General features: G+C 46.6%; 1 protein-coding gene, 1 non-coding gene and 1 pseudogene across 2 annotated transcripts in view; 1 reads left to right on the top strand and 2 right to left on the bottom strand.

The window, feature by feature from the left end:
- The window catches only part of LOC140208329 (uncharacterized), a 330,302-nt gene that overhangs the window by 38,859 nt on the left and 269,943 nt on the right, over positions 1-21,500 (bottom strand). The gene's annotated exons all lie outside the window — the stretch shown is intronic.
- On the bottom strand, positions 13,309-13,491 carry LOC140208777 (U2 spliceosomal RNA). The gene has a single exon (XR_011888932.1). It is a non-coding gene; the product is annotated as a U2 spliceosomal RNA (small nuclear RNA).
- Positions 20,152-20,283, top strand: LOC140208787 (U2 spliceosomal RNA; annotated as a pseudogene).

Here is a 21,500-nt window from a genome sequence, read left to right as displayed (position 1 = left end):
CTTTTCAGGATATTATGGACGTGTCCAGTAACGTTTCGGACCCTGGCTCCTGAGAGGCAAAGTAGCATCGGTGTCTCCTTTTTGAGTCCACAGAATCGCTTACCTCTCCTGCTGACTATAGAGTCCCGTATTACTGCTGACATCTTCTTCAGATTTCTGCTGTTCTGCACAACATCCGGGAGTTGCCTGAGTTCATGTCCCAGCTCCTCGGAGCATAGGATACCGTAGAGGTGTGGTGGGGCTTATTGCCTGAGTTCACGTACTAGCTCCTCAGAGCAGAGGAGACTGTAGAGGTGTGGTGAGGGTGTATAGCCTGAGTTAATGTAACAGTTCCTCGGAGAAGAAGAGACTGTAGACTACTGCGGGGTGTGTTACATCGTGACTGGCTGAGCTTGGAAAAGGAAATGGAAATAATGTTCCTTTTCTGTGGCTCAGTACTGACAGTTTCAACCTAAAGAAGTGTCGAGAGTATCCGCTCCATTATGAGAAAGTAAAAGTCAGTAGAGCAAGTAAATTGCCCCCCGACCCCCACTGTTACCCTCTGCGGTGTTGCCCAGTTCAGCAGAAGCTGAGCAGTGAAAGCGGTGAAACCAGCCGCTCCACACAACACTCTCCTCTCCAGAATCACGTGTGCACTTGGTGCTCGCTGGAACACCGGGGAATCTGCAAACTACGAACAGAGGGGAGAGGGGAGGCTTTAACAGCGAACCTGAATCGGATCAGAAATGTTTCGGGGCCATCGTTCATCTTCAGACGCTCTTATCTCTGATCTCCCAATTTCACCCAAACAGTGTCATTAACAATTTCTTATTATTGGGGTAAATACGTGAGTGTTCAGTGTTCATCAGATCAGGCATTGACCACCTATTTCTGTCCATCCTAAGATGTTCAGCAGAAACACAAGGAGACTCTGCGGGCACAAACTGAAACACTGAGAGTGAACACGATCCTGATGAGGGAGAAGGTGAAGGTTTTCCAGCTGGTTGATCGATACGCTGAGCTCACGGTCATTTCTACTGTTCGAGATCGGAGACTGGTGGAACATGAGCTGCTGGCAAGAGGCAGAGACCACGAGGAGTGGAGAGAGGAACATCTCCGCAGAGAGCTGGAGAAAATCGGGATTGCTCATCTGTTTGAGAATAGTTACTCACATAGTTTTTGGGACAAAATGAAAAGATTCTTCACACAATCAACTTCGGGATGTTCAGCAGCAGTGGCCGGAGTCCCAGGGATCGGGAAAACAACAATGGTACAAAAGATTGTTTATGACTGGGTCACGGAGAAAATATACCAACAATTCCAGTTTGTCTTCAGTTTCAAATTCTGGGATTTAAACTCCATTAATTGCAGAATAAACTTGAAAGAACTGATTCTGCATCAATATCTGTATTTTGGGAATGCCCTGAGAGAGGTCTGGAAGAACCCAGAGGGATTGCTGTTTATATTCGATGGATTGGATGAATTCAAGCACAGAATAGATTTTGCTGACAGTCGGAGAGATACAGAACCCAAGCACCAGTGCCCAGATCCTGAACTCAAGTGCAAGGTGTCTGACATTGTGTACAGTTTAATCCAGGGCAAGCTGCTCCCAGGATGTTCAGTGCTGGTGACCACACGTCCCACTGCGTTACATCTATTGGAAAAGGGGGAGATCGGTGTCTGGGCTGAAATCCTGGGATTTGTTGGTGAGGAACGGAAGGAATATTTCATCATGTATTTTGAAGATCAGACGGTAGCGGCAGCAACCCCTCCTACTGCTGGATCCTCGCTCTGGCATTAAGTCCCTTCTTCACACAAAGAGTCAGGGACCCAGAGCGAATTCCCAAGACCATCACCCAACTATATTCCTACTATATTTACAACATCCTGAAAAACCATGGTCGTGAGATTGACAGTCCCCTGATGTGTTACTCAGGGTTGGTCAGATGGCCTTCAGAGGAGTGCTCGAGAAGAAGATTGTGTTTACAGGTGGAGATTTGATCAACTACAATCTGCAGCCTTCCCAGTTCCTGATGGAGCTTTTGGAGAGAGAGGATTCTGCCCGGAGCGCGGTGTACACATTTCCCACACCTCACCATCCAAGAGTTTGTAACTGCAGTAGCACAATTCCTGAATCCACATCCCGGGGATATCCTGTAAAGGGATTTGGATAAAACTGTAGTGAATCAGATTGTGAAGAATTGTGACAAGTGACCAGGGGATCGGTCAGTAATTCCCCGAGGACAGGAGGGTTCTGTGGTTCCTTGTGAAGGGATGTTGGAGACTTCATCAGATCAATGAACAACGGCCATTGGTTTAATGGTAGTAAATCACAGGAATGGCCGTGTTTCTCACTGACTGTGACACGTCCATTGACAATGTTCCTTCTCAGTTGTACAAGGCCTTGGTGAGACCACACCTGGAGTATTGTGTGCAGTTTTGGTCCCCTAATCTGAGGAAAGACATCCTTGCCATAGAGGGAGTACAAAGAAGGTTCACCAGATTGATTCCTGGGATGGCAGGACTTTCATATGAAGAAAGAATGGATGAACTGGGCTTGTACTCGTTGGAATTTAGAAGATTGAGGGGGGATCTGATTGAAACGTATAAGATCCTAAAGGGATTGGACAGGCTAGATGCAGGAAGATTGTTCCCGATGTTGGGGAAGTCCAGAACGAGGGGTCACAGTTTGAGGATAGAGGGGAAGCCTTTTAGGACCGAGATTAGGAAAAACTTCTTCACACAGAGAGTGGTGAATCTGTGGAATTCTCTGCCACAGGAAACAGTTGAGGCCAGTTCATTGGCTATATTTAAGAGGGAGTTAGATATGGCCCTTGTGGCTACGGGGGTCAGGGGGTATGGAGGGAAGGCTGGGGCGGTGTTCTGAGTTGGATGATCAGCCACGATCATAATAAATGGTGGTGCAGGCTCGAAGGGCCGAATGGCCTACTCCTGCACCTATTTTTTATGTTTCTATGGTTCACTGTTACCGACACTGACTGCAGCAGGTGGGTCAGAGATTCACACCCGCTTCCCAGTGAGAAGGAGATAAATACCATTGTGAGATTGTCCTCCCTGCCCTTCCCCGTGTGTGACTTTTCTCACTACCAGATACCGTGAGCGCATCTCTTCTGGGCCTCTTTTCAGTCTCACCCCTCCCGTACAATCTTTTTCTGTAACCCCTCATCTTGTATGATTATCGTTTCCCCCCGAGTCCTCCTGTGAGACAACTCATCCCTATCCCCCTTCCTCCTGTGGGATCTTTTCCCCAATCCCTTCCTCCTGTTGGATGTCTTCCCCATCCCCCTTCCTCCTGTGGGATCTCGCTTCCCCATCCCCCTTCATCCTGTGGGATCTCTCTTCCCCATCCCCCTTCATCCTGTGGGATCTCTCTTCCCCATCCCCCTTCCTCCTGTGGGATCTTGCTTCCCCATCCCCCTTCCTCCTGTGGGATATCTCTTCCCCATCCGCCTTCCTCCTGCAGGATCTCTCTTCCCCATCTGCCTTCCTCCCGCAGGATCTCGCTTCCTCATCCGCCTACCTCCTGCAGGTTCTATCTTCCTATCCTTTTGCTTGGCTGGAGTCCCACCACTATCTCCCATCGACACTTTCCCATTCACAAATCTTCCTCACTGGGGGACTTACTTCCATCCTTCAATTCTTGCAGGTAGGTTTGCTAGAGAGGCTCTAGTGGATTTAAACGAGATACAAGTGGCGAGGGGAACCAAAGTGTAGGAACAGATGTAGGGGAGAAGGAAGAAAAAGGAGATAGTAAAGTTGTTTGCACCATTAGTGATAAACAGAGAGATAGAGGTGGAAAATTTCTTAAATGCATTTATTTTAATGCTAGGAGCATTGTAAGAAAGGTGGATGAGCCTAGAGCATGGATTGATACCTGGAAGTATGATGTTGTAGCTATTAGTGAAACATGGTTGCAGGAGGGGTTTGTTTGGCAACTAAATATTCCTGGATTTCATTGCTTCAGGTGTGCTAGAATCAGAGGGACAAGAGGGGGAGGTGTTGCTTTGCTTGTCAGAGAAAATATTACAGCAGTGCTCTGGCAGGATAGATTAGAGGGCTCGTCTAGGGAGGCTATTTGGGTGGAACTGACGAATCGGAACGGTGTAGTAACACTTATAGGGGTGTATTCTAGACCACCAAATGGGGAGCAAGAATTGAAGGAGCTAATTTGTAAGGAGATAGCAGATATTTGTAGTAAGCACCCGGTTGAGAGTGTGGGAGATTTTAATTTTCCACACGTAGACGGGGAAGCCCACACTGTAAAAGGGCTAGATGGTTTGGAGTTAGTAAAATGTGTGCAGGATAGTTTTTTGCAGCAACACATAGAGGTACCAGCTAGAGAAGGAGCAGTGCTGGATTTCCTGTTAGGGAATGAGATAGGGCAGGTGACGAAGGTATGTGTTTGGGAGCAATTCGGGTCCAGTGATCACAATGCCATTAGTTTCAATATAATTATGGAGAAGGATAGGTCTGGACCGAGGGTTGAGATTTTTGATAGGAGAAAGGCTAACTTTAAGGAGATGCGAAAGGATTTAGAAGGAGTGGATTGGGACAATTTGTTTTATGGGAAGGATGTAATAGAGAAATGGAGGTCATTTTAAGGTGAAATTTTGAGGGTACAGAATCTTTATGTTCCTGTCAGGTTGAAAGGAAAGGTTAAAAGTTTGAGAGAACCATGGTTTTCAAGGGATATTGGAAACTTGGTTTGGAAAAAGAAAGATATCTACAATAAATATAGGCAGCATGGAGTAAGTGAGGTGCTCGAGGAATATAAAGAAGGTAAAAAGAATCTTGAGAAAGAAATTAGAAAAGCTAGAAGAAGATACGAGGTTGTTTTGGCAAGTAAGGTGAAAATAAATCCAAAGTAAATGCAAAGGGTTTCTACCGTTATATTAATAGCAAAAGGACAGTAAGGGATAAAATTGGTCCCTTAGAGAATCAGAGTGGGCAGCTATGTATGGAGCCAAAAGAGATGGGGGAGATTTTGACCAATTTCTTTTCTTCAGTATTCACTAAGGAGAGGATATTGAATTGTGTATGGTAAGGGAAACAAAGAGGGTAGTTATGGAAACTATGATAATTAAAGAAGAGCAAGTACTGGAGCTTTTAAGGAATATAAAAGTGGATAAGTCTCCAGGTCCTGACAGGATATTCCCTAGGACCTTAAGGGAAGTTAGTGTGGAAATAGCAGGGGCTCTGACAGAAATATTTCAAATGTCATTAGAAACGGGGATGGTGCCGGAGGATTGGAGTATTGCTATATATGGTATATATAATTATCTGGATAGACAGGGTCTGATTAGGAACAGTCAACATGGATTTGTGCATGGAAAGTAATGTTTGACAAATCTTATTGAATTTTTTGAAGAGGTTGCTAGGAAAGTTGACAAAGGTAAAGCGGTGGATGTTGTCTATATGGGCTTCAGTAAGGCCTTTGACAAGGTTCCACACGGAAGGTTAGTTAGGAAGGTTCAATCGTTAGGTATTAATATTGAAGTAGTAAAATGGATTCAGCAGTGGCTGGATGGGACACGCCAGAGAGTAGTGGTGGATAAATGTTTGTCAGATTGGAGGCCGGTGACTAGCGGTGTGTCTCAGGGATCTGTACTGGGTCCAGTGTTGTTTGGCATATACATTAATGATCTGGATGATGGGGTGGTAAATTGGATGAGTAAATATGCAGATGATACTAAGATAGGTGGAGTTGTGGATAATGAAGTAGGTTTTCAAAGCTTGCAGAGAGATTTAGGCCAGTTAGAAGAGTGGGCTGAAAGATGGCAGATGGAGTTTAATGCTGATAAATGTGAGGTACAACATTTTGGTAGGAATAATCAAAATAGGACATACATGGTAAATGGTAGGGCATTGAAGAATGCTGTAGAACAGAGGAATCTGGGAATAATGGTGCATAGTTCCCTGAAGGTGGAATCTCATGTGGATAGGGTGGTGAAGAAAGCTTTTGGTTTGCTGGCCTTTATTAATCAGAGCATTGAGTATAGGAGTTGGGATGTAATGTTGAAATTGTACAAGGCATTGGTAAGGCCAAATTTAGAGTATTGTGTACAGTTCTGGTCACTGAATTATAGGAAAGATGTCAATAAAATTGAGAGAGTACAGAGAAGATTTACTAGAATGTTACCGGGGTTTCATCACCTAAGTTACAGAGAAAGGTTGAACAAGTTGGGTCTTTATTCTTTGAAGCGTAGAAGGTTGAGGAGAGACTTGATAGAGGTATTTAAAATTATGAGGGGGATAGATAGAGTTGACGTGGATAGGCTTTTTCCATTGAAATTGGGGGAGATTCAAACTAGAGGACATGAGTTGAGAGTTAAAGGGCAAAAGTTTAGGGGTAAAATGAGGGGGAACTTCTTTACTCAGAGAGTGGTAGCTGTGTGGAACGAGCTTCCAGCAGAAGTGGTTGAGGCAGGTTCGATGTTGTCATTTAAAGTAAAATTGGATAGCTATATGGACAGGAAAGGAATGGAGCGTTACGGGCTGAGTGCGGGTCAGTGGGACTAGGTGAGAGTAAGCATTTGGCATGGACTAGAAGGGCCGAGATGGCCTGTTTCCGTGCTGTAATTGTTATATATCGTTATATGGTTAACCCTACCCCTCTGGAGTCTCTCACATCAGAAACATTTCTCTCATCGGGAAATGAGGCAGAATATGTGGAGTTCACAGGGTCACATCGACAGACTAAATTACCGACATTCGGTGAATACCCTGGAGCTGGGCAGTGAGGGACATTGATAATGATGGGAACTCCGATCAGTGATTTACCGAAGGGTTTAATGTTTCCTGAAATATTCGAGTGAGAGAAATTCCCTCAGACCCACAGTTTGAATCACTTTGTTGATCAACTTGTTTGTTTGTGTTCAGACTTGGGAGGAATAAACTGGGAGATTCAGGAGGGAAACTGGTGTCTGCGGCTCTGAGGAACCCGGAGTGTAAAATACAGAAACTCTGGTAAGTACCAGACTGTGGGAGATTGTGTTTACAGTCACTGGGTGTCTGACACTGAACATTAATGTGATCAGTAATTGTGTTGCTGATAAACACTGGGGATTTGTACCGTCTCCTGTCTCTCTGTGTCCTTCACCCTCACTCTCTCTCATCTCCAGGCTGGACAGTGTCGGTCTCACAGATTCTGGTGCCGAGGATCTCATCTCCACTCTCAGTACAAACCCATCACTGACGGAGCTAGACCTGAGTGGTAATAAACTGGGAGATTCAGGAGTGAAACTGGTGTCTGCGGCTCTGAGGAACCCGGAGTGTAAAATACAGAAACTCTGGTAAGTACAAGACTGTGGGAGATTGTGTTTACAGTCACTGAGTGTGTGACACTGAACAATAATGTGATCAGTAATTTCTTTATTAACCTTTTTATTGATTTAAAAGTATAAATACAGTAAAGAGGAGAATTAGTTCAAGTATATATATCAGTAACAATATAAACCAAGATTAAGATAGACATTGTCAAAGTCATAGATATTAAACTAGTATAATATATAATAAAAGAAAATGAAAATAACAATTCTCCTCTTAACCAGTTTATGAAGAGAAAGGAAAAAACATTGGGTTTTAAATGAAAAGGGAAAAAAACCACTACACTATAACAAAACAAAAAAAGGGGGACTGGGCATCTCATTTTGAGGATGCGACCCAAAAAGAGAGAGAGAGAAAGACTTTCTGATCAAATCTAAAACTTCGATTAAAAAAAGATCGTAAGAGTAATAAATCAAATTAAATGAAAATATTGGATAAAAGGTCACCATATTTGCTCAAATTTAAAGGATGTATCAAATGTCCGACTTCTTATTTTCTCTAAACTTAAACAGGACATAATGGAGGAGAGCCAGTAAATGACTGTAGGTGGATTAGAATCCTTCCACTCCAATAAAGTGGCTCTCCCAGCCGGTAAGGTCGAAACGGCTATCATACATCGAGCGGAAACAAGAATATTTCGTAAGCAAATTAGGTTGTAGATCCAGATCCAAGACTTTTGATAGTGTTTTAAAAACATCTCTGCAAAAGTTATCTGGCTTTATACAAGACCAATACGTATGAGTTAAAGCGTCCAGCTCAATATTACATCTGTCACAAGTAGGATTAATACTGGAGAAAATATGCGCTGGTTTATCCTTTGACACATGGGCCCGATGCGCTACCTTGAACCGTATCAAGGAACGACAGGCACAAATAGATGAGTTGTTAACCGAATGAAAAGTTTTACTCCATTGATTATCTGAAAATGACTCTTTATCATTAGATATCATTCGTGAACTCGATAACCATTTATAGATTAAGCTAACAACCTTTTTTGAAATGGACTCTCCAGGAGGCGCTCATGGTGTGAGGTACATTTTGGCTTCGCTCCATTCCCTTTACTTCTTTTACCCGTAACCACCCTTATTTAATCTGTTTATACCTACACTAATAGGTTTATAACACAAATATATCTTTGAACTTTGATTTTAACTCGCTGGAAATGTGAACCAGAGGACGAGAAGTTAAAAATGGGAAAGACTCCAACGGCAACGGGAAAAAAAAGATGGCGATCCTAAAGCATCTAAGCAAATACCAATAACTTTTGAAATAATGTCGAATCTTCTAGAGGAAAAACTTAATCAAAGATTTGCTGTGTTTGAAGAAGTTTTGAAGATGATTCAAGATGACATTAGATTGTTTAGATGTGAAATTGATCAACAGCAAACTAGAATTTCAGAACTGGATGCTGCCCGTTGGCAGAGGACAAAAGATTGAAGCCCTGGAAAAAAATCTGGCTTCAACATCCCATGTTGGAACGTTATAAATCCAAGATTATTGATCTCGAAGATCGATCCCGATGACAGAACTTGCGGATAATCGGGCTTCCCAAAGATATCGAGACGGCCGATCCTACCAAATACTTTTCTCAATTTTTAATGGATATGTTTGGTTCAGAGGTTTTGGAGGCCCCTCCATTGCTCAATCGCGTGCACCATACATTGCGCCCCAAACCTTCCAGAGAATTTAAACTGAGACCCATTATTATTCTGTTCCATTATGCTCACATTAAGGATCGTGTGGTACGAGCTGCGTAGCGGAAAGATATGATCGAATTTCAAAGTTTCAAATTTTGCCTCGTTGAAGATTTCAGTCCTGAAGTTCTGAGGGAATGGATAGCTTTTAAACCACAGATGTCAGAATTTTATCAAAAAGGCCTTAACCAGCGTTGCTGTTTCCAGCACGTTTGAAAATTGTTCTTGCCGATAACTCTCGTCGTCTGTTTAAATCTCCAGATGAAGCTCAGTTTTCTTGACAATCAGCGTTCCTCTGCTCCGGACTAATTAACGGACTGTTGTTTATTCTCTTTGTTCTTACATGCTTGTTTTTTCAGTAGATCCAGATCCAAAACTTTTGATAGGGTTTTCAAAACATCTCTCCAAAAGCTTACAGCTTTGGATTTTTATAATCTGAGGGCTTTTGCCCTGGGTTTGTAGGGTAGGTATTTTTCGTATTTTCGGATAAGTTTTCTTTCTTTACTGATTCTGTATTTTATTTATTCTTTTTTACTTTTTATTTTTCTTTCTTTGAAACTTTATAGGCCTATATCCTTGCTAAATGTGGATTCCAAGATATTTTCAAAATTACTGGCAACTAGACTGGAGAAAGTATTGCCTCCAATTATTTCTGTTGACCAGACTGGATTTATTAAAAATCATTATTCCTTCTTTAATATTAGGAGATCAATGAATATTGTTTATACTTCTTCATCCAGAACTCCAGAATGTGTCATTTCACTGGACACTGAGAAAGCTTTTGACAGAGTCGAATGGACATATTTGTTTAATTCGCTTGAGAAATTCAATTTTAGTCCGATATTTATATCTTGGATTAAACTGATATACCTTACCCCCTTCGGCTTCGGTATTTACCAATAATCAAAGATCTCCCTTTTTTCAGTTATTTCCTGGTACTCGGCAGGGTTGCCCTCTTTGTCCATTATTATTTGATATCGCCCTGGAACCTTTAGCTATTGCTATTCGTGACTCTCCTAATATATTTGGCATTACCCGCAGGAATGAGATACACAAACTATCACTATATGCAGATGATTAATTACTATATATCTCTAACCCTGAGAAATCCATTCCGGCAGTGTTAGCTCTGCTTCCTCAGTTGAGTAACTTTTCCGCTTACAAATTGATTAATAAGAAGCATAAGGACTTATTGAAGTTCAATTTTTTTTCCTAAATCCTTTTTTAATACTGTTGATTCCAAAAGTTCCTCTTATATATGGCAGAATAAAAATCTCAGATTAAGTAAAAAATACTTACGTAGAACATAGACATAGAACATAGAATAGTACAGCACAGTACAGGCCCTTCGGCCCACAATGTTGTGCCGACCCTCAAACCCTGCCTCCCATGTAAGCCCCCACCTTAGATTCCTCCATATACCTGTCTAGTAGTCTCTTAAACTTCACTAGTGCATCTGCCTCCACCACTGACTCAGGCAGTGCATTCCATGTACCAACCACTCTCTGAGTAAAATACCTTCCTCTAATATTCCCCTTGAACTTCCCACCCCTTACTTTAAAGCCATGTCCTCTTGTATTGAGCAGTGGTGCCCTGGGGAAGAGGCGCTGTCTATCCACTCTATCTATTCCTATTATCCTCTACACCTCTATCATGTCTCCTCTCATCCTCCTTCTCTCCAAAGAGTAAAGCCCTAGCTCCCTTAATCTCTGATCATAATGCATACTTTCTAAACCAGGCAGCATCCTGGTAAATCTCCTCTGTACCCTTTCCAATGCTTCCACATCCTTCCTTTCGTGAGGTGACCAGAACTGGACACAGTACTCCAAGTGTGGCCTAACCGGAGTTTTATAGAGCTGCATCATTACATAGCGATTCTTAAACTCTATCCCTCGACTTATGAAAGCTAACACCCCATAAGCTTTCTTAACTACCCTATCCACCTGTGAGGCAACTTTCAGGGATCTGTGGACATGCACCCCGAGATCCCTCTGCTCCTCCACACTACCAAGTATCCTGCCATTTACTTTGTACTCTGCCTTGGAGTTTGTCCTTCCAAACTGTACCATCTCACACTTCTCCGGGTTGAACTCCATCTGCCACTTCTCAGCCCACTTCTGCATCCTATCAATGTCTCTCTGCAATCTTTGACAATCCTCTACACTATCTACAACACCACCAACCTTTGTGTCGTCTGCAAACTTGCCAACCCACCCTTCTACCCCCACATCCAGGTCGTTAATAAAAATCACAAAAAGTAGAGGTCCCAGAACAGATCCTTGTGGGACACCACTAGTCACAATCCTCCAATCTGAATGTCCTCCCTCTACCACCACCCTCTGCCTTCTGCAGGCAAGCCAATTCTGAATCCACCTGGCCAAACTTCCCTGGATCCCATGCCTTCTAACTTTCTGAATAAGCCTACCGTGTGGATCCTTGTCAAATGTCTTACTAAAATCCATATAGATCACATCCACTGCACTACCCTCATCTATATGCCTGGTCACCTCCTCAAATAACTCTATCAGGCTTGTTAGACACGATCTGCCCTTCACAAAGCCATGCTGAATGTCCCTGATCAGACCATGATTCTCTAAATGCCTATAGATCCTATCTCTAAGAATCTTTTCCAACAGCTTTCCCACCACAGACGTAAGGCTCACTGGTCTATAATTACCCAAACTCCCTACTACCTTTTTTGATGGGGGACATTTTGGCCAATTCCCTGCCCTCCCCTTTAATGGCTGCACGCCAGGTTTAATTCCCAACCGTTCTAACGGAACTGGCTCCAGCCTGAAGCTGTCTGTCATTCGGAGCGTTCCCACAGTGATTAATTTCCGCCTCCTGTCCAGTGGCACAGCTTCCAGTGGATGTGCGGGTTTGAGACTCCCCCACGAGACCCCGGGGAATTAGACAGGAAGAGCCCGGGGGCCGGGGTTCAGTCTGGGACACTGGTGTCCCGGGGCGGGATTATCCCGGGAGAGAATCCTTTTGCTCCCTTTGCTGAGGACGGTGCATTCGGCAGTCTGGCTGATATAATGATGTTAAATTGACAAATACCTCGGCAGTGACCCTGGATCTGCAGCGATCTCAGACACGGCCCTGAAGTGTGATTTTATAATCATCGGTTCCCCGATGCAGAGTGACGGTGAGAAACGGGACTGATTATTCAATCTGTCACTCATTGTCACCGGTCAGTTAATTGTGTGTGATTCTGAGTGAGTCGGGAGCAGCTTATTTATCCCTGCACACGAGCAGCTCACACATTGTTTAATTTACATTTGTCATGATGAAATCAATAAACCACTGTAATTTCCTGTCTTGGTGTCGGACTCGAGTCTCACTAGAGGAGAAACAGTACCCTGGGGTTACTGCTGCCCACCGCACCCGGTGAACTGCAATAATGGTGTGAGCTCCTCACACTGGTACGGCAGCGTCTCAGCTCCAGGCTGAGGGATGTCAGTCTGATAGTGTCTGGTCCCCAGGATCTGTTCACTCCCCATCCCGGCTGACCACCGCATCCTCTCACGCCAGATACTCGCACTATCCTGATCCCCACCTTCCTGCGTGCTTTCTTGCTCTCACAGTCAAGAACAATAAAGGAGATTGGAAGCTCATATACTGTATAATATCGGACCCACGTCCACCAAGGTCGCAAACAGAAGGGAACAGAAGCAATCAACACGGGCTGAAGCTCCCTCTTTACAGACCTGGCACACAAACCCGGGGCCAGACAGAGTCAAGCTTCCTCCGCACAGACCCAGCTCACACCCCCACAATCAAAGCATCTCATAATCTTATACACCTCTATCAGGCCACCTCTCATCCTCTGGTGCTCCAAGGAGAAAAGGCCAAGTTCACTCAACCTATTCTCATAAGGCATGCTCCCCAATCCAGGCAATATCCTTGTAAATCTCCTCTGCACCCTCCCCATGGTTTCCATATCCTTCCTGTAGTGAAGCGACCAGATCTGAGCCAGTACTCCAAGTGGGGTCTGACCAGTGTCTATATAGCTGCAACATTACCTCTCGGCTCCTAAATTCAATGCCACGATTGATGAAGGCCAATATACCGTACACCTTCTTAACCACGGAGTCAACCTGCACGGCTGCTTTGAGCATCCTATGGACTCGGACCTCAAGAACCCTCTGATGCTCCACACTGCCAGGAGTCTTACCATTAACACTACCTGTAAAAGTACAACGAAGGAACAGGGAAAAAGCCTAAGAAGGTTAATGCGTACAGATAACTGCATTCTACTCTTTATTTGCTGTTTAATCTCCCCGAGGGGAGGTGCAGCATTCCGAGGGGCACTGCAATACTGGGTCGATGCACGGAGCGGACGAAGGAAGCCCCTATTCCATCTTCCTGTTCCAAAAATCAATGTAATATATGGTCCCAGATAAGGGACGCATCAGATTTTAAACTGATAAGAACTGATTTTTTTGAAAAATATACTTTATTCAGAAATATTACAAAATAAAATTATTTGCAAAAAAACATTTGTTGACCCTAAGTCCTTATAGAATAAATAAAGTTATTTACAATAAATCATGTGTTTACTCTGTCCTTATTCAAAATAAAGATGTTTACAATAAATCATTCATTGACTCTCATTCCTTTACTGATGTTCCATTACAGTCCATACCTTTCCACATTTCCATCCACTCCTGTAGCACGATGTTGATTCATCTATCCACACCACTGAGGAGAGGAATACTCTTCGCCACCCGACTCCTCGCACTCCCGCGCGCGGGTGACAAACCGAAAACTGTGGTCCTTCTCCACCCGGCTTTTGCGGTGGCTGCACCAAGTTTGAGTGCATCCCCCAGCACGTGATTTGTAATTTAAATTTTTAATATTTACTATCGATTTGTACTCCAGGGAGCACGAAGAGCAGAATCAAATATCGCTGTGATGATTGTACGCTCTAGTATCAATTGTTTGGCAACAATAAAGTACTCCTGCAGCTGAGAATGTGCCAGTCGGCAGCACATTCTCTCACGGACATCTCCATGTGCTGGTAAATCATCAATTTTCGGGCCGACCGAAGAGCGTCCTTCACCGAGTTGATGATCTGACAGCAGCACCGGATGTTGGTCTCCGTGTGCGTCCCCGGGAACAGCCCGTAGATCAGAGAGTCCTCGGTTACGCAGCTGCTGGGGTTGAAACGTGACACCGTCCCTTCTGTCATCCTCCACACCCTCTCTGCGAACTGACAGTGTGCGTAGAGGTGGGTCACAGACTCCTCCTCATTGCAGTCCTCCCGTGGGCAGTGGGGTGCGGAGACGATGTTCCGGGCGTACAGGAGGGATCTGACTGGGAGGGCCCCTCTCATCGCCAGCCAGGCGAGGTCTTGGTGCCTGTTGGTGAGGTCTGGTGATGAGGCATTTTGCCAGATGAACTGGACGGTCTGCTCAGGGAGCCACCCCACTGTGTCCATCACGTCCTTCTCCTGCAGTGCCTGCAGGACATTACGTGCCGACCACTGCCTGATGACCCTGTGGTCAAAGGCGTTCTCCTGGAAGAACTTTTCTATGAAGGACAGGTATGGCAGCAACGACCAGCTGACGGGGGCGTTGCACGGGAGTGGGGCCAGACCCATCCTTCGTAGCCAGGGCGACAAGTAGAACCTGGGCACATAGTGGTACTTGGTGCCCACATACCTGGGCTCTACACACAACCTGATGCAGCCACACACGAAGCTGGCCATCAGGGTGAGGGCGACATTTGGGACGTTCTTGCCCCCGTTGTCCAGGGACTTGTGCATGGCGGTCCGTCTCACCCGCTCCATCTTGGATCCCCAGACGAATCTGAAGACAGCTCGGGTGATTTCCGAGCTGTAGGAGCGGGGGACGGGCCAGACCTGCGCCAAGTACAGCAGCCCTGAGAGCACCTCACACCTGATGACCAGGTTCTTGCCCGTTATCGACAGGGAGCGCCCTCCCCACAGTCCCAGTCTCTGTTTCACCTTGGCAGTCCGCTCCTGCCAGTTCTTGTTGCACGCCTCAGCCCCTCCAAACCAGATCCCCAACACCTTCACGTGGTCAGACCTGATGGCGAAGGGGACGTTGAATCGGTCCGGCCAGTTGCCGAATAGCATAGCTTCGCTCTTCGTGCGGTTGACCCTGGCCTCCGACACTAGCTCAAACTGTTCGCAGGTGCCAATCAACCTGTGAACTGACCTCGGATCAGAGCAGAAGAGGGTGACGTCGTCCATGTACAGGGAGGTTTTCACTTGGGTCCCTCCACTGCCTGGCAGCATCACCCCTCTTATGCCCTCATCCCTCCTGATGGCTTCGGCAAAGGGTTCAATGCAGCAGACAAACAAGACAGGGGAGAGAGGTTTCCCACCCATTGACCTGGACTGCACTACAGATGTCTGTGTCGAGCAGTCTGATCTGATTCCGGATTCCCTCCCCAAAACCAATTTTGGAGAGCACATCCGCCATGTACGTGTGCAATATCCTGTCGAAGACTTTCTCCTGGTCCAAGCTGACCAGGCAGGCGTTCACCCCCATCCTGCACATCGGCGATGGTGTCCCTCAGCAGCGTGAGGCTGTCTGAGATCTTCCTGCTCGGTACAGCGCAGGTTTGGTCCGGGTGGATCACCTGTCCCAGAGCAGACTCGACCCTGTTGGCAATGGCCTTCAACAGGATCTTGTAGTCTACATTCAGGAGAGAAATGGGCCTCCAATTCCTAATGTTCTCCCTTTCCCCCTTCTGCTTGTAGATAAGGGTGATGATGCCCTTCCTGATGGACTCTGACATGCTGACGGCCAGAAGCATAGCGTTGTACACTTCCAGCAGGTCTGGGCCCATCCAGTTCCACAGAGCCGAGTACAACTTAGCCGGTAAGCCGTCGCCTCCGGGAGTCTTACCCGACCCAAAGGAATGGATGGAGCCTGTCAACTCGACCAGAGTCAGTGGCTGATCCAGACTCTCCCGCTTGCCGTCGCCTAAGACCTGCGTGATAGATGACAGGAAGTTGCGGGAGGCTGTGGATTCTGTGGCCTTTTCATCGTACAGACCGGCATAGAAGGACCTGCAGATCCTCAGTATGTCATTCTACGAGGACACGACTGAGCCGTCCTCTTCCTTAAGGCTGAGGATCACAGAGCTCCCCTTGTGCACCTTCTGGAATAAGAAGCCTGAGCACGTCTCGTCCTGCTCCACGGTTTGGACCCTTGATCGGTAGATGATCTTGGAGGATTCAGCGGCAAGGTGCTGGGCTTTCGGGCTCTTCACCTCTCGCAGTTCCTCCCCGACATCCACCCCCTTCGACTGCAGGAGGAGTTACTGCAACTCTGTCTGGAGTTTACGCAGTTCCATATAACCATATAACAATTACAGCACGGAAAGAGGCCATCTTGGCCCTTCTAGTCCATGCTGAACTCTTACTCTCACCTAGTCCCACCGACCTGCACTCAGCCCATAACCTTCCATTCCTTTCCTGTCCAATTTAACTTTAAATGACAACCTCAAACCTGCCTCGACCAGTTCCCTCTGCTCCTGGCTTGCTTTCTGGATACCCTTGCGTATGAAGAACTTCTTGATGTTCTCCTTGGTGGCTTCCCACCAGAGAACTGGGGAATCAAAGGTTTTCAAGGTTTTCCAACCTGTGTACTCCTCCTCTAGTCCTACTTGTAGCAGAAAGAGTGAAGATGTATCAATTAGTCGGCCAGGCAGCATCTCTAGGGAGAGGTACAGTCGACGTTTCAGGCCGAGACCCTTCCTTCAGTTAGTCCTGACGAGGGGTCTCGGCCTGAAACGTCGACTGTACCTCTTCCTGGAGATGCTGCCTGGCCTGCTGCGTTCACCAGCAACTTTGATGTGTGTTGCTTGAATTTCCAGCATCTGCAGAATTCCTCGTGTTTGTGCATCAGTTAGTGATCTCCAAACTGAGTTGGGTCTCACTGATGTAGAGGAGGCTACACTGGGAGGAAGAGTGATTATGAAAGAGGTGTAGGGATAGATGTAACACTTATTGTGGTTGCAGGGTGTTTGGCAGACGAGAGTCACAGCGAGAGTGATCCCTGTGATAAATGGAGACGGACGTGGAGAGGAAGATGTGCCTGGTGGTGAGATCCTGGTGGAGATAGTGGAAATTGCAGAGAATATGTTGAATGCAGAGCTTCAGTGAATGGCAGATGCAGAAAAGGTAATCCTATCGTTATTATGTCGTGGAGGGGACATGGGGAGAGGGCAGACGTGCAGGAAATGGAGGAGTTACGGGTGAGTTCTGTATTGATTGCAGTGGGCAGGAAACCCCTTTATTGATTGAAAAAAGATTTCTTGGATGTCCTAGCATGAAAAACCTCCTCATAAAATCAGATGCAGCAGAGACAAAGAAACTGAGAGAAGGGAATAGTATCCTTGAAAGTGACAGTGTGAGCAGAGTTTCCATAGGTCCATTTAATGTCAGAAAGTAACTGTTGTGGACAAGGTAACTGTGGGAGTCAGTAGGTTTGTTAAAGAGGCCAGAAGGTAATCCGTTTCTGGAGACAGAGAGAGACAGATCAGGAAAGGGGAGTGAGATCATGAAAATGGACCAAGCAAATTTGAGAGAGGGGGTGTATGTTGGTGGGAAAGTTGACAAATCTGACGACAACATGAGGAAATCTGCAGATGCTGGAATTTTAAGCAACACACATAAAAGTTGCTGGTGAACGCAGCAGGCCAGGCAGCATCTCCAGGAAGAGGTACAGTCGACGTTTCAGACCGAGACCCTTCGTCAGGGCTCACTCCAGACTAAGTCTGACGAGCTCCACACGGGAGCTGGAAACAGCATCAATGACGTCATCAATGTGGTGGAGAAAGTTTTACCTGTCTACCTTTGAACGCTCCAAAAACAGCCCAAAATTTTAAAACAACACCAAATTACTTCACTATACTCAATGCGGCACTAGCCAAAGGGCAGATTACAAATCATTTCCTTACTCAATGAGAAAGGTTCAATCTTCTTCCATGGTGTCAGGTAGTTTCTTTGCATCCCAATCGCAGTACTCTTGGCAACTCACAGCAGGCTGGTCCCAGGGTAACTCTGTAACCCAAAATCATAGTCATACTTTATTGATCCTGGGGGAAATTGGTTTTCATTACAGTTGCACCATAAATAATAATAAAACCATAAATAGTTAAATAGTAATATGTAAATTATGCAAGGAAATAAGTCCAGGACCAGCCTATTGGTTCAGGGTGTCTGACCCTCCAGGGGAGGAGTTGTAAAGTTTGATGGCCACAGGCAGGAATGATGCTCTGTACTGCATCTCGGTGGAATGAGTCTCTGGCTGAATGTACTCCTGTGCCCAACCAGTACATCATGTAGTGGATGGGAGACATTGTCCAAGATAGCATGCAACTTGGACAGCATCCTCTCTTCAGACACCACCGTCAGAGAGTCCAGTTCCATCCCCACAACATCACTGGCCTTACGAATGAGTTTGTTGATTCTGTTCACACAAGATAATCTGCAGATGCTGGGGTTGTTGATTCTGTCGGTGTCTGCTACCCTCAGCCTGCTGCCTCAGAACACAACAGCAAACATGATAGCACTGGCCACCATAGACCCGTAGAACATGCATCATAAAGACCTGTGGCTTGTACATTCTGCCCAGGAGATGTGCCCTGGCACTGAAGAGCAATCTCCCTGTTCAATCACAGCTACACTACCATTTAAAAGAAAATGATTAAAATAAATTTGAGAAACTTCAGCCTTGCAAACAGCCAAGCTTTAAAGTTCCCAAACCACAGCGGGAGAAAGGCAAAGAAGTCAGAATGTTACAGTGCTGGTTATTTAACATTCTGTAATCTACAACTTAGTATTCTTCTATCACACCAATAGTGTTGAACGAATAGGGTTCACTGCATAGGGTTATTGAAACGCTAATCTGTGGCTGGTCCTGCAAAAAAAAAATTGCTTCCCAGGGATGGACGAAAGGAACTGGGAGAATAATATAACGACAGAATGGCAATCTTTTGAAATAAAATAAGTGCTGGGAATACTTGCCACTTCAGTCAGCATTTTGCAGAGAAATAGAGCAAATGTGTCAGGTTAATGGCTCTTAGAACTGATGAAAGATCACTGCCATGATTAAGAATCACATCTGAATCATTAACTGCTTCTTTCTCTACAGAATGCTGCATTACCACCAAATCCTTTTCGGCATTTTATGCCTCTTTTCCCCAGATTTCCACCTTTTTTTTTTCCTCCTTGGAGACGTAGTAAGTGATACAAGCCATAGGTTGGAGAATGTTGTTAAATGCTGGATGGAGCTGGACAAACTTAGGCAAATACGGAATGTTCATAATTACTTCCGGTATTTGGCTGGTGGGATACGGCAGAAAGGCCTTCGGATGTCAGGAAAGTAGTATACCCACATTCTCCCGATTATCGCCGATTTGTTAATGGAACCAGTTCTGGTCAACAAGCTTTCTTTACCAATGAAGTCCAGCCGGACGGTTAGATTATTTTCTGTGGAAATAATCCATTGACTGCAATGCCGTTATTTGCCACATGCCAGCTCACACTTAAATATTGTCCGAGTTGCAACCCTACCCCCTCCCTTTCATCCGACTCTATCCCGTCCCTCTCCCCGACCAACTCAACTACCCATCGTCCCCCATCAAACGACCTCACTTACCCCATTTACAACCCTCTCCTTCTTCGCAATCCCCAGCCATCGCTTCCACCCGATGTTCCTAGCCACCCTCCTCCCGTTTCCGGAGGACCCCTCCCCAATCACCTGCCCCGCCAGGCTCGCCAAACGACCCGGCCGCAACTTCGCTTCTCTCGCTGCAACGCCTTCCGTAAACGTCATCACGCTTGCAATGACATCAGACGCTAGAGGGCGGGCAGAACAGCTGAGGAGGAGGAGTTTGCATACAAACCAGGGCCGCCTCTCTCATTTGGTTGGCGGAATATCCGCTATTTTACATGATCAGCTGTATTCCGAAAGAGATTTCGCGACAAGGGAGAAAAATACAACTTATATCAAAGACTGAGCGAAATTACACCAAACCTACTTCAAAAGTTGAAGAGAGGTAGGATAAATCGGTGTCCTGTAGACAGTCGGTCCAACTTAATAGAGGGAAGACTAGCAAGATCCGAAAGGGTCCGGACATTTGTAGTATCGCTTCTCGGCCTTTTGGCTAAGATCAAGTGTAGTATCTGTTCTTATCAGACCAGAAGGCGGAGGAGGAGATTTCGCGCTGACGCAGGGGTGGATCCTAATGCTGATTGGCCTCCAATCTAACACCCCATACCAGCGACGACAGCAGTGAGTTAGAAGATGGCAGCAGCGAGCAGTACATCAGCTCGAGGCCAGGGTATCAAGAACACTGTCAGGCTGACAGTGCGAGACCGGAACGGGGGCACCGGCTTCACCCGAGAGACCTTCATCCGGAAGGTCTTGCTGGATTGCTGCGGATTTACGCCCGATGACATCTACTGCGTCCAGGACTTCGCAGGCTTCTTCGATGTCACTTTCCGGCAGGCTGCAGGGTGGCAGAAGCTGTACCAGCAGCTTCAGCTGAAGGGGACAGAGGCGCCGCTGTCGCTGCTGAAAGCACAGCCCCTCTTTGCAACGGCTACGCAACAGGAAAGGACAATCACGGTGCACATGTTCAACCCGCACGTGCCAGTGGTAGATGTCCTTACGTTCCTCGCTCGGTATGTGGAGAGCGTAGGAACACCAGCAGACGTGAAGGACGGGCTGGGAATCTGGACCAGCAAACGGCAGGTGAAGGTGAAGCTGAGGTTGGATTCCAACGGCGGCATCATCCACCCCCCCTCCGTCTTCGCCATCGGAGGGAACCGAGGGTACATGGTGTACGCGGGACAACCCAGGGTGTGCCGAAACTGCGGCAAGGAAGGGCACATCGCAGCACAGTGCAGGGTGGTGATGTGCAAGAACTGTAAAATGGAAGGCCACCTGACCAAAGACTGCACGCAGGCCAAGGCCTGCAACCTCTGCGGACAGGCCGGCCACCTGTACAGAGCCTGCCCGAAGCGTGGGGGCACCTACGCACAGGCGACCAGGGGAGGTGCTGGCCCTGAAAGGGCCCAGGCTGATGCGGACGTACCCGCCAGCGCTGCAGATGAGGCACCCGACAGGACGGAGGACGAGACCAGGGAGGAAGGTGCAAGCACCCCAAGACCTGCCACCCCACTGCAGACCCTCCAGGACCAGGCAAACGACGAGCAGGAGTCCATGGAGGAGGGGAGAGCTGAGGCGGAAACCGAATGGAAGGTTGTGAAACGAAAAAAGACCCAAAAGGCGGCGGCCAAGCGACAGAAGGCGGAGCAACGCCAGAAAAGGGCAGGGAACCACGCAGCCCCTGGTACCCTGTCCTCTTCAGAGGAGGAAGGAGTTGGGGGAGGCCAGCAGCCCCGGCGGAAGAAGCGGCTGGCAGAACAGGTGGAGAGGAGGAGAGAGAGGGGAGAAAGTCTGCTGGCCACCCCCCAAGTACAGGAGGCGG

The sequence above is a fragment of the Mobula birostris genome, chromosome 13 (genome assembly GCF_030028105.1).
Source record: "Mobula birostris isolate sMobBir1 chromosome 13, sMobBir1.hap1, whole genome shotgun sequence".
Taxonomy (NCBI): domain Eukaryota; kingdom Metazoa; phylum Chordata; class Chondrichthyes; order Myliobatiformes; family Myliobatidae; genus Mobula; species Mobula birostris.
This window is presented reverse-complemented; position numbering and strand designations above follow the sequence as displayed.